Source organism: Elephantulus edwardii, unplaced genomic scaffold, assembly GCF_000299155.1.
Source record: "Elephantulus edwardii isolate Elephantulus edwardi_28Jun2011 unplaced genomic scaffold, EleEdw1.0 scaffold00076, whole genome shotgun sequence".
NCBI classification, from domain to species: Eukaryota; Metazoa; Chordata; class Mammalia; order Macroscelidea; family Macroscelididae; genus Elephantulus; species Elephantulus edwardii.
The window spans coordinates 6,881,930-6,899,118 of record NW_006399826.1 but is presented as its reverse complement, the minus strand read 5'-3'; positions in this window follow the sequence as shown (position 1 = coordinate 6,899,118).

Below are 17,189 nucleotides of genomic sequence, written 5' to 3'. Positions count from 1 at the left end.
GCCCAATCAAGTGTTCTTGGATTCTCATTTTGTTGTGAGCTACACAGTCAAATTCCTTTGCATAGTCAATGACACACAAATAGACATTCTTCTAGTGTTCTCTGCTCTCAGCCAAGATCCATCTGACACTAGCTATAATGTCCCTAGAACCATGGCCTCTTCTAAGTTTAACTTCTATTTCTGGTAGTTCTCTGTTGATATATTGTTCCAATCTTATTTGGATAATATTCAGCAGGATTGGGACCACAAACACTTATGTAATCAGGCATTGCACCAACAGAAGTTACACGATGGATAACTATTTATAAAATGAAACTACACAGGCAAATCTTTATAAGAAAATGAATAAATAAAATCTCTAGCAAAAAGACAACTTTTAATGTTGTCTTTGCAACCCTTGCATTAGGTAAAAAGATGAGTATGCCACTTCTGGCCGTGAGTTAATGCTTCTGCAATGGCAGAGAGGTGGCTCTGAAGAGAATGTAACAGGGAGGAAACATGATCTAGGTTAGGTGCATGAGAGTATTATTTCGGTTTGCTTTCAGAATGGTATTTTTCCATTTTAAGGGCAATGGTGCTCATTTCTTTGATCATTATCAAACTGAGAATGTTCTCCATTAATACCTCTAAAGAGCTCTATCATGGATGACACATCAGCAGCTACAACACAGAAATCTGTGTATTTCAGTGGACTCAACTGCAGCGTTGGTGAGGAGTAGTGAATATATCACGAAGTGCCAAAAGAACAATCAAATGTGTCTCATTAGACACACAGCCACGGTGCTGCTTAGAAGCAAGGATAGGGACACTTTGTCTTATATACTGTGGACATTTTGTCAGAAGAAATCAGTCGTTAGGAAAAGACATTATGCTGGGCAAAGTAGAGAAACAATGAAAAGGAGGAAGGCCCTCAAAGAAATGGATTGACCCAGTAAGTGAAGCAACAGGCTTGAGCATGGCGACCACTGTGAGGATGTGTCAGGATGGGGCAAGATTGTGATGTGTGGTTCAGAGTGTCACTGTGAGTCATAATCCACTTGATGATGGTTCCTAAAAACGAAAGCTCCTTGGGAGAAAAGCCTGGTGATCTAATTCTGAAAACAAAGTGAAACAGACATTGGAACACCACAGAACACAGTTGTACTTGTACACACAAACCATGAGTGGAAGTGACCTGACAATAATAGACAAAATAAAATGGGTAAAGGAATGCCACTTTAATGCCCAGAATTCTATTGGATGACTTCCCCCTGAGAAGTGTTATGGAGACAGGTATCTTACGGGTAAGCAAAATTTAGTACCATTTATAGAAAAGTAAGAAAGGAAATCTCTGCATATAAGAAGAATACTAAAAGTGAGCTAGAGGAGAAGCAAACAAATCTCTCAACATTAGCCTGGTCTCTGAGACTTAACCCAAATTTGAATTATCTTAGTTCCATCAAAAGTTCTAATAGCTTTCTGAAGAATAGTAACTTATGGCCAAGGAGAGACTGTCAGTGCCGTCTGGGTTTTGGAAAACATAAAAATTCTTCTTGTATTTGTGTAGTCATCATTTTCCAATTTTCTCTGATCCAAGTTATTTATGAGCTTTTTAGTGTAGCCGGCACGGGGCTGAGCACAGCCCTTAGAAAAATGTGATTATAGACCTTGATGCCTGCTGGTTAAAAATACACAAGGTCTTATAAATGCAGACGCTGCCTCTGGATGCTCACAAGACTGTTATCTAGATGCGCCTCTACCATACCTTGAGGATGTTGTTCTCAGTTTATAGACTTTACTATCTTTCCTCTGACAGCTGGAGGAAAGAGAAGCAAACAGCAGAAGAAAATGAGAAGCTGAAAAGCCATGAATTGTCACAACTCAGTATGAGGAAAGAGAGACTAACAAAGTAGAAAAGTAGTGGGGCTAAAAAGACCAGACTGGAAAAGAAGGCCCGGGAAGGTGAGCAGGTACGGTCTGTATACAGCTTTGGTGACACAATTCATGAAAACGTATATGCGAGGTGTATGATGGGGAGAGTGGGGGGCTTGGTGACTCAGTAATAAGGAACTGTGCTCCCAAGACAAAGGTCTGTGGTCTGAATCCACCAGCTGTTCCACTGGAGAAAGGTGTCCAGTCAACACTTGTGTGATTCACTGCCTCTGAAAACCTGCAGGAGAGTCAGCTATGGGTCAGTTCAAACTCGATGGTACACAACAACGACAAACACACGGGAATAGAACCAGATCACAGTAAAGGTGTGCAATATCTCCTTTTCTACCTTATCCTCTCAGATGTACTTGAAATAATACTGGGTTTTTGAGAGGGTTCCCTCCCCATTTTAAACTCACATTCATTTTTAAAGAGTCAATTTTAAAGTAACATAAAAAACAGAAAAATCGGATTTTCACTGGGACAAGGAGTCTGAAGTTTTATAGGAAGTGGCAGGGCCAGATCTGTGCTTATGCATCAGGAAACCCTACCCTGGAGCTTTGGGGTGTGGAGAACTGGACTGTCCAGGGCACAACTAGAACCATGGAGAGCACGTACTGCCCTCTCATTCTCAGGGCAATGATTGTCTCAGCAGGAAATGTTCTTAAAAGGTCAATTAACATGGAGTAAGCAGTATTTTTTCTGTGGCTTATTGGTAAAGAATTGTGCTGTCAATCCAAATGCTAATGGTTCTAATCCACCAACTAAAAGATGCACTATTTTCTATCCCTCTCCTGTACAGTCTGCCTCTGAAATTCAGCTATGAGTTGGTTCCATTATGGAGCACATTAATAACAATGGTAATAACAAGCAATATTTTGGCAAAAAACAACAGAAGTTCTTATTAAGTGTCTATTGTATTTTGGGTACTGCCCTATAGCCTGATGCTGAACTACTATGAGCAAATAGACCTTGGCTTGCCCTCGTGTAGTGGATACTCTAGTGAGGACAGATCCTAGTAAAATGTGATTATAGATTATACAGCAAAAGTGCTACACAGCAAATATAGGGTGAACAAATAGGCGCTGAAGAGAGAATTTTACTTTCCATCAGGTATTCAAGGAATTGATGTCTGAGTTGAGAATTATGTACAGTGGGGGTACAAACACGAACTTCTGGTGTAGATAGAATTGAGAACTAGATTCCTCCAAATCCAATTCAGGGCTATTAAAGATATGGGGCGGACAATGATCAGGATGCTGGGGCAAAAGGGTGTTGCATGCGCTGAAGAACAGTCAAAGAGGATTTAATGAAGGGACTATTAACAAGATGTAGCATGGACTAAGGACAGCCAACAGGATGGAGTAGTAACAGCTAAGAAGGAGCTATGATCTCTAGGCCTAAAGAACCTTGCAAAAGAAAGATGTGATCAGGCGTGGGCAAGGGTTACAGTGCAAAAATGGAGCTACGTCTGATTGGTAGTGTTGCTTGAACTGTACACAGCAACAAATACGCCCTTCTCTCCCTTCTTTCACCTTTGGATTTACACCAGGGCCTCTTATTTGGTAAACTCAACTGGTAACCAGTAGGCAATGGAGTCCTAAAGTGCAGAAGGAAAGTTACAAATTCAACTGAAGGATGGAGGCTGGGATACAGTTGTGTGAGAAGAGGTAAGTCTGCACGCGTGTGCAAGCACACACATGTAAAAGCCATAGAACGCAACATAACAGTTTGAAAACAAGCAGCAAGCCTGAAATGAGTGTGAGTGGAAGGATGGGGATTCTGATGAAATTTTGATTCATTGGGAAGAAGGCTATGGGGGCTGAATGGGAGTATGTAAATGGATGTTAAGAGTAACCAAGAGCAAATGCCATTTCCGAGGCTGTTAATGAGTTCTACTGGAGCTTGCAGTCTGATGGGAGGGGAAGGTGGAGAGAGACCACCACACTATAAGCCCTGTTATTTCCAGCTGCCTCTGAAGCCTTGGGTTTTATCTCTGATCTGCAATGTGCTGTCATGTTCTGCGATTGTAATAATAGCAGCCGAGATAAGCACTTCTGAAATAGATCGCTGTGGAGATGAATAGTCAGTCTGAATGGTTTCCTAGCACCTTTCTGAGTTGCAAGGTTCATGCTAACAAGGTTTTCTAATGCAAAATTTCTTTTACTTGAAACATATTGACACACTAACGCTAAGAGCGAGGGAAGTGTGCAGTATCTGGACTTTAATTAATATAATGAGTACGTTTCATCTCCATCCACTGATTGGAGCAATTATATTTTAAAAAGAAACTTAGTGATCCCAAAATGAAATAGCTTTCTCTAACAGAAGCATATGGATACAATCTAACTTAGCCTATACCGATGAACCCAAACCAAATTCCCAACACACTCTTTTATTGACTTAACTTTAAAAATATTGTCTTATTAAGAACCTATTGTGGTGGAGTCATTCCAATTCATAGAGATAATATAGGGCGGACTAAAATGGTTGTAGAGTTTTCAAAGCTTTAATCCATAGAGTGTTGGGCTGCTGACCCAAAGTTGACTTAAATCCACCAGTCATTCTGCAGAGAAATGGGCAATCTCCTTCCAAGAGAATTGCAATCTCCCCAAAACTCACTGGGGGGGTCAGTTATGGGTTGGTTCTAAGTTGATAGTAATGGTTTAGAACCTTTAGGGAAGCTGACTGCTACATCTCTGTCCCACAGACGAACTGCTAAAGTTAGAACAACCTTTCCCAAATGCCACAGTGCTTGTCAAAGCCAGTTCTGATTAATCTTCTTTGTCAGTGTGTCCTTTGCCATTCCCTATCACTCCTCCCTGAGAGAGACTTCACCCTGAGTCATAAGGAAAAGGGGATGGCGTATTCTCTTAGCTACTTCCTGCTGAAAAGGGACGCTGTGGGTTTCAGGGTGAAGATCTTCTCTCACTACTCTAAAGGGCCCCTTTGACAGTAGGAAACACATAGACTATTATGGAGATTGATTTTGGAATTTAGATGCACTCTTATTGATTGTGCTTGGCCGTACATGTTCATATCCTTGAAGATGTATCATGGGGGTGTTGCAACCTAGAAGACACAAATTTGACTAACAAGTTATAAGTACATGAGTCCAAAAATTATGGAAAAGTAAAAGAAAAGATTCTTTCATTGTTTTACAAACCCTCCCCCAGGTCCCCTCCACCATGTAGCCCTTGCTCTAGACTCCTGTGATGACAGAAATACCCAGTTATATCTCTCTTTTAAACGGTTCTCTCCCTCCTCTGTTTCAGTGCAGTATACATTATTGAACCCATCTTACTCAGTCTCTCCCCAACCCCAAGGACAGTCCCATTCTACAACAGTGGCATCATGTAATATTTGTCCTTTTGTGACTGGGATATTTCACTCAGCATAATGTTCTCCAGGGTCAACCATTTTGAATAATATTGCATGAGTTCCTTGTTTTTTAATGCAGCATAGTATTCCATTGTGCGAATATACCACAGCTTCTCTAGCCATTCGTTTGTTGATGGGCACTTGGGTTGTTTCCAACTCCTTGCTATTGTGAACAAAGCTGCAATAAACATGGGTGTGCATATATCTGCTTGGATGTCAGCTATGGTCTCTTCAGGGTATATTCCCAGTAGTGGAATTGCTGGGTCAAATGGTATCTCTATTTGCAACTTTTTGAGAAAGCGCCATACTGCTTTCCACAGGGGTTGCACCATTTTACACTCCCACCAACAGTGAATCAGGGTTCCAGTTTCTCCACAACCTCGCCAGCATTTGTTGCTTGTTGTTCTGTTAAATTTTGCTATTTTGACTGGGGTGAGATGATATCTCATAGTTGTTTTAATTTGCATCTCTCTTAGGGCTAGGGATTTTGAGCATTTCTTCATGTGTTTGTTAGCCATCTGAATGTTGTCTTCGGTGAAGTGCCTGTTCATATCCTGTGCCCATTTTTCTATTGGATTATTTACTTTTATCTTGTTGTGGTGCTCAAGTATTTCATATATTCTGGATATAAGTCCCTTATCTGATATGTTATTACCGAATACTTTTTCCCAGTCAGTGGCTTCCCTTTTTACCCTACTGGAGAAGTTTTTGGATGTGCATAGGGATTTGAGTCTTAGAAGGTCCCATTCATCTATGTTATCTTCTCCTGGTTGTAGCTTTTCCAGGATACTGGGAAGACGGTTTATGTTGTGGATTAGGACTTCTAGTGTTGTTCCTAGCTTTTCTGTAATGAATTTTATAGTCCTTGGTTTTAGTCCTAGGTCCATGATCCACCTTGAGTTGGGAGGAGGGTAGAGACAATAGTGCAACAATGAATGAGTGGAAGCCCAAAATCTCTGTAAATGTTTATGAAAATTAATAAAATATAATTATAGGGAAAAAAAAAGAATTACAACCTTTCAAGTTCGCAGCCAAGTCCTTAACCAATGAGCCATATGACCAGGGTTGCCTGGAAAGTGCAGTATTTAGGTGAACTAAGTCTAATCAACTACTCATGTACAAGCTCAAAGTGATGATAAAGAAACATTCATAAGAGCCATAATCAAATCCATAAGAGCCAAAATTTGACCTTGAATCTATACTAACAGAATTTAAAACCCTCTCGGGAAGAGATTTGAGGCCCTGAATTCTAATGTGTCAAGAACAGACAAACTGTGGGAGGATATTAAGAATATCCAGGTTCATAGAGTTTCCAGAGGCATGTGGTTTAGGAAGAATTTTACATAGTCACTGATTTATTAATTGTAAATCTTTTTTACAAATCAGATAAATGGTGACTATATGCCTGAGCTTCATTTGATGGACTACACAAGAATCGGCTTGACTCTATTTGTGGGAAGAGTTGGTGGAGACCATAGCAGCAGTCAAAATAAGGTCATGTTAAACTAGACATTTTCCTGCAGAAGGCTGAATCAGAATCCACATCTCACATAATACGCAAAAATCAATTCAAGCTGCATCAGAGATCTAGGAGTAAATCCCAAGACCATAAATATCAGAAGAGACCAAATGGGACCAACTTAGAAGCCCTAATTTATGTTATAAAGTTGTTGGCAAATGCAGCTAGAAATGGACAATCAGGAGAGTGACAAATGGGATCTTCTAAATATTAAGTCTTGTGTGCAACAAAAATTTTTCCAATAGAGTTAAAAGAAAACCTACTAAGGGAACAAACCTCAAAACATTTGACAATGGTATGTCAATTAAGGGTCTCATAATGGTAGTTTACAGAAACCCGCAGGACCTCCACACAAGGAAAAGACTGATAACCCCATCACAAAATGGACAAAAGACATTAAATGACTTTTCACAAAGGAAGAAATACTGATGGTCAACAGTCACATGAAGAAATGTTCAAAACCAGTAATAATAAGAGAGGTCCAGATCAAAACCACAATGTGTTACCATCTCACCCCAATAGCAGTGGCAACTTAACAGATGACAAGCAGAAGTGTTGGAGAGGATGTGGAGAGATTGGAAATTTTATACACTGCTGGTGGATTGTAAAATGGTACAACTACTCTGGAAGGCAGTTTGGTCCTTCCACAAAAAGCTGAACATAGAAGTTCTAATGACCCAGCTAAACCCTGAAGAAAATAGAAACGAGACACAGCGGAAATTTGTACACCAAAGACCATAACAGTGTTACTCGAAAGAGGAATAAAATGAAAACAGCCCAAATGTCCAACAACAAATGAATGACTTGAGAAATTGTGAAATATTCACATAATGAAATACTATGCAGCACTCAGGAGAAACAATTTTGTAAAATACTATATAATATGAGAAAGGCTAGCAAGCATTATGTTGAATGAACTAATTCAGCCTCATAAGGACAAATACTGTATAACCCCATTATTGTAAAAAATAGAAGAAGATGTGTATAAAAGTCCAAAGAGGGAAGAGGGAATGGGAGACAAGAGAGTTGAAGGTGGAAAGGGAGAAAAATCACATGGTCACAGATTTTGGTTGACTGAGAGGGGCTGACACAAATATGAAGCTAAAAAGTCATTCTCAAAAACATTCATGTGTTACCATATAGTTGGAACCAACACATAGCTGATCCTACAGGTAGTAATATGAAATAATGGAAACTGACCTTTTGTCTATCGACACCCATTGAACCTATGCATCCTGACCATTGCCCTTCATTTCCAGCAAAACAGGATGTGGGTTCTTAAGCATACCTTTCTTCTCCCACCATTCAGCACAGGAAAACCTTTAATAAATATTTATACTTTCTGTAGTAGATAAATCAGTAATAGCAGTGATTTCCCTTGATTATCTGGACTTTGCCTGAAATCACTTCCTACAGTAGCATAATGGTGGGGATTTGGAGACTCTTTAATCTCTCCCGAAATTTCCCATGGAAAACTGACAAGAAAGGTTATTACCTTCATTCCTCCCCCCCCCCATTTCTTGTAATTTTATTCTTAATTCTATTCTCGCTGTTTTGTCACCATATCCCTCACATAAGAAAGCAACGGAGCACCTCCTCAACACTGATTGTTTTGTTTTGTTTCTCTTTAGACTCATTTGTGTTTATTGACGTGTAGACTAGCTAGATTTCCATAGGTAATCTTTGGCAAGAGTTGCATTTGCATGACATCTATACAGGGATCCATTTAGAATCATCCTGAATCAATTTGCAGGAGCTCACATTTTTCAGTCTTTAGAATTATAGCCTAGGAAAACAGAAAACACATTCTCTCCTGCTGTATGAAATATACAGGAGACTGCTTTGGGTTACAATGCTCTTTTGCATTAGCACAGATGCCGAAAAGCACATTCTCAGCTGGTAGGTCTCACTTGGAAGGTGTGCTACACTAATAACTGTGTATGGGGGAGCATTGCCGACTTATAATACAACAAGTTAAACTGCGTGTTGTATTAGCATTATTCTTAATGCTAATGTAATGTCTATCCACGAAGGCAGCGTTGTTAGACTGTTAGCACTGTAGATTGTAATGACAAAAGGAATCAGATGGGTTTTCTATGTTAAATCAATCATTAAGCAGTGTTATAATTATTTGCTGTTGGGAACGCTCTTTTTTCTATTGTAAAATTGACACAGTCTATGAACGTAATTGCTGTATTTTCATCCTAGGGCCCTTTAAGATTAGAGTCTGGGAGGAAGATGTGGCACTTCTAATCCTTCTGACATTTCAGAGGGACTATCCTGGCAGGAATAATATCACATCACCGTGTAATTAATCAGTGCATTTTCCTGTGGTCTGTGAAGCCCATATTTCCCTCTGCATTTGAGAGACAGAGAGGTGGCATGTATGGACCTTCCACAGCTTTAATTAAAATGTGATGTTGGGTCCAATTATATTCTTGGCCAATTTGACCTTTTCAGGTTGTATATTCCTACCATTTCACTGATGCCAGGGTAGAAATTTTGAGACATCACTGAATGTAGGTTTCTGACCACTGAATATCTGTTCCCTTCATTTCCCTGTGCTTAAGAAAGTCTTACAGAGTGTAAACTGGTAATGATGACATTAAGTTACAAAAGAAAAACCTTTATTAACTGAAATGGCAGCCCTTCATCTTACAGAAGATAAGGCCAACACAGCAGGACTTGCACTGATGTGTGTGTAGTCTCTCTTTTCATCAGGAATCTATATTTAAACATAAGAGAAAATTATCTGTGTTTCGCCATTTGGATAGTTTACCAGAATGACTATTTTGGTTGTACCATAGGATTACTTATGCAGCTGAACCAAGTGCACACAATTGGCTATAATTTAGAATCTGGCTGCAATTATCATTAATAGCTATATTAAGGAAAAATAAGAGACGGCTTTTTATTTGGAGATCAAAATGGTAAGTGCTTTGGGATATACAGGAAAGGAGGACACAGCCAATGCCTCTGAGCTCTAGGTTCTTAACTCAAGAAGACAAGAACTGTATGTAGAGAATTCAGTAATATGGATCAATCTGGAGGAGTAGAATATGTCAGAGCTCTCAGCTGCTAGTTGAAGGGTCAGTGGTTCAAACCTACCAACCCCAGTTTCTCCTTGGGAGAAAGATGTAGCAGCCTTGGAAATTCTACGGGGCAGTTTTTCTCTGTGTCCAATATCCATTGTCATGAAGTCAATTCTAATTCAAGACAACCATAGGCTCTCTATATGGTCGCTATGAGCTACAATGGGCCAGACAGCAGTGAGTCTGGTTTTTAGTTTTTAGTGAATTGTACCATTGCAAATTCAGACTGGAACAAAATAATACGTGTGTGAGATAGTCAGAAAGAGTTTCATGGAAGAACTATGATCCTTAATGGAACTTTATTCTGTAGAAATTGAGGAGGTGATGGATTTTTTTGAGCAGAGTCATACTAGGATGAGTCAGTGGGATTAACTTGGACTTCTCTAGTACTTGTATGGTGTGGTGAGTGAATGAGAGAGTAGGAGAGAGGTTGCTTCTATAAACGACTGCCTTGCTAGTAGTATAAGACAACTTGGTGTCACTTGGATCACAGACTGAGTATGAGCTAAAATTACAGCTGATAGGAAAATGAAGACAAGAACTAATTAGAAGCAGGCAGCACCCCAAATTCTTGCCACTTAAATGAAAAATAAACATAAACATTTCTTTAAAACTTCAAAAACCCACATTCATAAGTAAATATTGGTAGTTTTTTTAAATCTATTTTCAGATCCCATGGGAAATTTTGTCTTTTATATTTTGTCTTATTCTCGCAAACAATGGTTCATAGTAAACCTATATTGAAGATGTGGACACTGAGGCCTAGGAAACTACATTTGGTTCGGTTTTTTTTTTTACTCTAAAGATAAAAAAGTAACAAAACAAATAAAAGCAGAGAGACAAACCAAAGCCATGGGTTTTGATTGTATATATCATAGTATTCCCAAGCATCATTTTCAACCTTCAAGTCAGGAGAGTGAAACTTGTTAAATTGCTACATGCAAATTTGAAACTTTTTTGTCATTGGTTATTTTAGAAAACTGTGCTAATGAGATAGACCAAGAATTAAAAAAAAACCCATATGAACTTAATTGCAGTGAGCAGGATGGAAATACACAATGACGGCCAGAGGTTCCTGTCTGTGGCAGGTGTTACTTAACAATTCATCATCCATTAAGGCAAGGCCATGGAAAAACACAATAAGGCTGTGATTTTTCAAGAATCATAATTCAATTTTCCAAGGAAACAGAACAGATAGTGTGGAAGTGCATGAGAAATTCAGAAAATATTTATGACTCTTTATTTGGTTGAGTTTTATTTATTTCGTTGTTTTTCACTTTACTGTCCCTTCCTTCAACCTTCCTCACACTCAGAGGTTGTCAGCATGTGTATGCTGGTCAGAGCGAGACCCCCCGTTTCGTTCCCAAGAGCAGACATCTATTACAGCAGGTCTTTGATACAGCCCTATCCTTGAATACTTCTCTGTATGTACCTTTCTTTCTTAGGTGTTTCTGCTTTCCTCTTCTGTACTTCCTTCTTCGTAAATAAACCTACCAACATCCTCATTTGCAGTCTAAGCTCCACCCAGGATGAAAGTAAGGAGCCTTCAAGGCAGCCTACATTTAGTGGTCTTCAAAGCACTCTCTCTTTCCCTGTTAAACCAATAGTAGATTTAGTGGAGAAAGACCTACACCCAGGATCTCCTTATTGCTTATATCCTGGTTATAGCTTGTCCTATAGTGTGCTAGATTTAAAAATGACAATTCTGTCCAGCCTGATTTTCTCTGTGCTTCTGATCCTTAAACTTCTGATGATCTTATATTTCAGCTCATATTGAATTTTTCCCAATAAAGTGTCTTATTAATTACTCTTTTCAATTTTTATTTTTTCTGTGGGGTTGAGGAAATTGCTCATAAAACTCCGTATTGTCAAAATGAACAAGATACAATAAATGTCCGTCTGATTGCCTATTAAAAAGCTACAAAAAGAAGTGATATTGGTGCTGAGATGCCTTATGGTTAACAAGAATGCCCTCAAGTGAAAAAGTACCTAAAAAGATGAAGCATATGTGTGCACGCATATATATGCATGTGCTTGTATTTAAACCTGCTGTGAGAACAAACCAGTTCATCCTAGAGAGGGTGAATCCATGCTGCTCCATGGAGGCAAGAATTTTGAAGTTTTGCCTGACATACTTTGGACATGTTGCAAGGAGCGATCAATTGTTGGAGAGGGACTTTCTGCTTGGAAGGGTGGAGGGACAGTGCAAGAAGGAAAGATCCTCGATGAGATGGATTGACTCAATGACTGGGGTCATGGAGGTAGATGTGTCAGAGACGGCGAGATTGGCTTAGGATAAAACAGGGTTCGGAGCTTTTGCACATATGGTTGCTTTGAATCACAAATGAGTCAATGGGACATTACAACAGTATATCTATCTACAGAACCCTGGTGGAATAATGCAGAATATATTGTGCTGTTAAGAAAAAAAGTTCATAGTTTGGACCCACTGGCTTCTCTTGGGTAGAATGATGGGCAATGTCTCATTAAGAATGGCATCCTTGGCAGCTTGATTGATCATTGTTCTCAGTTAGACTTTTAGTTTAGTGATGTGTGAGTGTGTGTGTGTGTGTATTTTTCTATCTTTGTTGAACTTTGTTTGAACTAACTCATAGATGATTCACCACTGGTTTTCCAAGGTTATAAATAGCACAGCAGGAGATTTCCCATCTTTCTCTGAAGAGCTGCTGTTGGATTCTAACCATCAGAGAGGGGTGACTTTGGGGGGTTACCAGTTTAACTTCCTACAGACTATGCCAACATAGCTCCAAATAAATTTCACTATGGCCTTTGCGTGTACTATCATTTCATGCATATAAAACACCAATCCAAAATGTTATTAGGATGCATACAAACAAAACAATGCTCATTAACCACAATGAAATAATTGCTTGTGGTCGAGGGAGACTAAGAGTAAAAATCAATCAATCAATCAATAAATCAGATTATCAGCTAAGAGACATTTTGTGTGTCCAGTGATCATACTGAGCCTGTAGGTTGAGTTGAACCTGGATATCTGATAAAGCATAAGGAGAAGAAAAAAGAAAGAAAGAAGAGTAAAACTGGTTTGTTATTGTATTTTTTTATTTCAATTTACCTTTCAATTCTAATTCACCATTTAAAGCAGGTAAATTCACTCTGCAAATATAATCAAGGGATGTTCATATTGCATTAATAGATTGCTTTAGTTTTGTACTTCTCACAACTTAATAATTTACAGCCCAATTCCCTTAATCAACATTAGCATATTAAGGCAAAATCTAATTTGCTGTAAGCAGCTTGAGGCCACAGAACCGCAGAAAAGAGTAGATGGAGGATGGTGAATATGTTGAATTTTTTATCTTGTTAATGCATCTGGCTGCAGATGGATTCTTTACTTGCACCATAGCTGAACAAAAGGACTTGCATAGTTTAGGAGGCTTTGCTTTCATTGTGCATTTTTTTAAAGTTTCAGTTCTGAACGGTGGACAATGTGACTTGCTGAAAAGAAATGAACTAAAAATTTAAAAGTGAATGAAAAAATCAAATACATGAAAAAAGTATAAAACATTGATCTACAAAGGATCGACAAACAGATTCATCCTAGAGAGGGTTAAACCGGGTGGCTCCTTGGAGGCAAGGATTCTGAGGCTCTGTCTAACGTACTTTGGACATGTTGTAAGGACGGATTGTCCTTGGAGAGGGACGTCATGCTTGGCAGGGTGGAGGGACAGCGTAAGAGAGGAAGACACTCTATGAGGTAGATTGATTCAGTGACTGGGATAATCGGGATGGGTGTATCAGAGACAGTGCGATTGGCACAGGACAGAGAAGAGTTTAGGGCTGTTGTACATAGGGTCGCTATGAGTTGTAAGTGACTCGACGGCACATAACTTAAAAGCTTAATCATTTATACCAACTAGGCAATTTCTTCTCTCTTTAAATTTTTGGCATCCATTTCCTAAATAACATTCCTCCCGAAATTTTATGATCTTTGATAAATGTAACTAGTTGTAGAGGGGCTCCAGGCCTTTTGTTCATAGGGTCATTGTAAGTTGTGCTCGACTGGAAGACAACAACAAGAACAATCCATATACAATCCACATATAATCTCCTCTTCTTTTCACTATTACTTTGGCCAAATAATTCAGAACACATTTCTAGACCAGGATGTGGATTGTTGAATCAAACAAAAGGGAAATTAAATCCAATTTTAAAAGATGAGCCTTTGGTAGCCTAGTCAGTAGCACGTTGAGCTGCTTACCAGAAAGCGGTGTGTGGCTGGAACCCAGCATCAGTCCCACTGGAGAAAGAAGAACAGGCACCTCCTAGTAAAATACATAGCTTCTCAAATTCAGTGGAGGAATGTTGTGGGTTGGAACTGACCATAAGGCAGTGAGTTTGAGATGTTGATATTGATTATAAGTAAAATGTAATCTAGTTCTTCCCTACTGGTCCTGGGGTCTATATAAGAACATAGCATACAGGAGTCCTAAAAATTCAGTTGTAAGTCCATTTTCTGTGCCCATTTACAACTGGTGGTACAAATACTGAATGGTATATACTTAGGTGAAAGGATTGTGGTTCAAATCCATTTAGAGACATCTTGAAAGAAAAACTTGGCAATCTACTTAAGAAAGCTCATCAACTTGAAAACTCTGTGAACAGTTCTATCCTGCAAGACATGAGTCACCAATTTGGAATCAACTAACGATAACTGGTTGGACTTTTGGGGTTTGGGGTTAAGTAATATGGTGATTTTGCAGGAAAAGGATGGGCATATCTCCTCCTGTGCTATTAACTGCTTCTGAAACTCACTGGAAGGGTCAGCTATGGGTCAGTCCTGACTCTACTGTACACAGCAACAACACCACCACCATGGTCTCTTCATTTTTTATAAATTCTATTTTGAAGTTTGGAATAGTTGGCTTTTCATCTCAGCAGTGGCACCATCAAGAAAGAGTGAGAGTGCCTTCCTTCAGCTTATAGCCAAGAAAATGCTGTGGAGCATTTCTACTCTGTCACATGAGCGTCACCCCGAGTCAGAATCAACTCAGATGGTGGTGAGTCTGCTTTGCTTTCCCCTCTCAGTCCATGCTGACAATCTTGCAGTTTTAAATCTCTCCAAAATGTTTTGTGTATCTCACTGAATTTTATTCCATTTGCTAAGAGCCATACCTACAAACTTTTTTCTTGATAAGCCCTAAACTAAAGGGTCGGTTGAGATGCTCGGTGAGACTTTCAATCTCTTCAAATGGATCTTATTTTTTTTCCCCTTGTGATTTGAGTGAAAATTTATAAAGCATAATTTTTTTTATTCAATCGTTCATGCACATTTTGTTTTATAATATTATTAATAATATATCTTGTAGCAATTGTTCTGGTTTGGTTTTGTTTAGTTTTTAATTTAAGCCACTTGTTTAGAATCGGTAAGACATCAGGGAAGGCCATTGTACTTAAAGTTGGTTGTTATTATATTTTGGAGAAACATTCTTCTAAGTGGTACAGCACTCTTCTGTCAATATGCTGTCCTGAGGTACTCTGGCGTTGCTGTAATGATGAACCTTGTGCCATCTGGGTGTCAAATGTCATAATGATTATCCGTGGTGGACAGTGTTTGGTGGAGCTTCCAGTTTACGACAGGTTTGGAAGCAGGTGTGGAAGCCACTTCCTAAAAAACATGCCTCTGGAAACTCTATGAACTTTGATAAATGTCGATAGTTATAGATAGGCTTCAGGCTTTTTGTTCACAGGATTGCTATGAGTCGTGCTCAACTTGAAGGCAATCAACAACAACAACAAAATTAATAATAATTAATATTAAACAATTATGCAACAGTCACTCATTGTAGAGTCCAGAATTTTCTTCTTAAAAACAACAACAACAAACAGCCAAAAACACAACAATCTGAACATGCTAGATGAATCAAAGATAGAAATGAGCTAGAAGACAAAATTGTAGTAAAGTATCTTCTCAACTGCTGAGTCAGGAGAATAGAAGACCACGGCTGGTTAAGAAGAGTGACGTGGCCTTCACATTGATTATTCCAAGAAGTCATCAGCTTGGAACTATTACACTTTTTGAAACCATTTGAATTTGGCATTAAAAAGATAACACCCACATATAAAGATCCTTTCCTCTCAAAATGAAATCGAAATCCTAGTTTGAAAATCAGTGAAAAGTAATTCAGTGGGAGTTGCCCCTGACAATTAAAAAAAAAAAAAAAGAAAGAAAAATCTGTCTAAGAATATAGAATGTCTGTTCTTAATGGTACTAGTTTTCTAAGATGGAAAGAATGAGTCCTGGTCAAGACTCACAAGTTCATGATTCAGATTGGTCGAATGTAAGTCCAATTTCTAGCTTCCACTTGCTAAGGTGAAGTGACAAAGAAATCCAGATTTTTAATGAACTCAAGACAGAAAATGAATGTGAAGGCTGGAAAAGAGATTTGAAAAGAGTTTGTTTGGGGGGGGGTTTATACTTCTGTTGCAAAATGAAATTTACAATCAATAAACATTATTTTAAATAATCTTATTACATGTTGAAGAAATAAATGATTGTGAGTCTAACATATAGTTCATTGAACTTATGAAACATAGTTCTATTTAACTTCCTAGGAGTCAGAAGCATATTCTATTTCATGTCTTCACTGGGGAACACAGGAGACATGTTGGCTCTGTAGACAGACAATTGTTGTTTTTAAATCTCTGTTTTTCTCTTTGTCCATTATTTTCCATTTAACCTTCGATACATCTATTTTGTTCTTTTAGGTTTAAATATACTATCTTTTACAAGATAGTAATGATTTATTAAATGCAGTAGTGTATTAAATGGTTTAGCAATGACTCAAACAGTTACCATTAAAGAAATACTAGTTGCCATTATAATTATTATGGTTATTATTAGTATAATTCCACTTATTCAGACACTGTTGCACCATCAAAAAAAAAAAAAAAGCTTCACAACCCTTCCCAGTGTGGCTTGGAACCAACCCTTATAAATTTAAGCAATATACGTTAGTCCAGTCACTTTTCCTGAAACTAATTTAGGGTTTTTGTCCCTAGGCGGTTTTCAACTAGTTAAAAAAAACCAAACACAAGTCATGAGAGTTCACTGGAGAGCTTCTCCGAAGGGTTCTTTTACTCCGAAAGAAAGAAAGAAAAGGAAAGAAAGAAAGAAAAGAAAGAGAGAGAGAGAGAAAGAGAGAGAGAAAAGAAAGAAAGAAAGAAAGAAAGAAAGAAAGAAAGAAAGAAAGAAAGAAAGAAAGAAAGAAAGAAAGAAAGAAAGAAAGAAAGAAAGAAAGAAA